Source organism: Notothenia coriiceps, unplaced genomic scaffold (genome assembly GCF_000735185.1).
Source record: "Notothenia coriiceps isolate Sejong01 unplaced genomic scaffold, NC01 NC01_scaffold00015801, whole genome shotgun sequence".
Taxonomy (NCBI): Eukaryota; Metazoa; Chordata; class Actinopteri; order Perciformes; family Nototheniidae; genus Notothenia; species Notothenia coriiceps.
This window is the reverse complement of record NW_011348502.1, coordinates 12,453-13,463: the sequence shown is the minus strand read 5'-3', so window position 1 is coordinate 13,463 and position 1,011 is coordinate 12,453. Positions and strand designations below refer to the sequence as shown.

At 39.5% G+C, this 1,011-nt stretch overlaps 1 protein-coding gene across 1 annotated transcript in view; it reads left to right on the top strand.

Annotated features, from left to right (window-relative positions):
- LOC104949239 (myosin-10-like) overlaps positions 1-1,011 on the top strand; it is a gene marked incomplete at its 3' end in the record, with an annotated part of 19,336 nt that overhangs the window by 6,254 nt on the left and 12,071 nt on the right. The gene's annotated exons all lie outside the window — the stretch shown is intronic.

Here is a 1,011-nt window from a genome sequence, read left to right as displayed (position 1 = left end):
GGGTGAGAGAGGAAAAAGGTCAGTTTACAAAGTTGTTCATGTGTGTGTTGTCGCACTGGGAGGCATCTCCAGTTTCTCCTGCAGAAAAGGAGTACAAGAGTGCAAAGAAGAGATATGAGTAGGATAGTATAGTTTGGAAGATAGTGACGTAAGCCAATGACAACTGAGATACACAGTTTAGTAGAGTACAATCGGTTTTAAATATAGTTGGGCTGTACACTGGTTAATTGATGGATAATGATGCGGAGCGGAAAGTTTAAGAGAGGAGTGGTGATAGATTGTTGGAATANCTTTGAGAGGCGTGTTACAATATGATAAGATAAGTGCTATAGAGTGCCACATGTCTTTATCATGTCTTTCACTACAGTTGGAAGGCACACACACAGTGTATAGGGAAGCCGTGTAGAAAATAGCTGGCCCCATTTATTTACATTAAACCTGCTCAATATATATACTGGATATTGCTATTTCATTAATTACACTGTTACTTTACATTGTAAAATACAGGTCAATGTTAGATAAAAGAATGTTGAAAATATTTTCCTTTCAATTAAACCATTTTTTTCTGTATGAAAGCAGTACTAGTGCTACATAAAGTGCAAGAGGAGATGCCCCTGTGTTAAAGTGCATTTAGCGGTGATTGCACGCCTGGTTGTTTCTCAACCATTCTTTGAGTTGACCTTTGAAGCTATTGAGAGTGGGACAATCCCGTATCTCAGTTGGGAGGCTATTCCACAATGAGCTGCCTTTAACGGAGAGGATATGTTGTCCAAAAGTGGTCCGTCTGCGGTGGACTTCACAGTCTCCTCTGGTTTCTGACCTAGTGCAGCGTCCAGTGTGTTTTTTGTGGATGAATCCCCCTAAGGGAGGGGGCAGTCCATGTAAACATTTATAAAAAAAACACATACTTTAAAAGACTTAAAATGGTCAAAACTCAAGAAATTTTGTTTTTCAAGGATGGTACAGTGGTGGTATGAATTTGGCTTTCTGTCAAACACCTTGATAACTCTC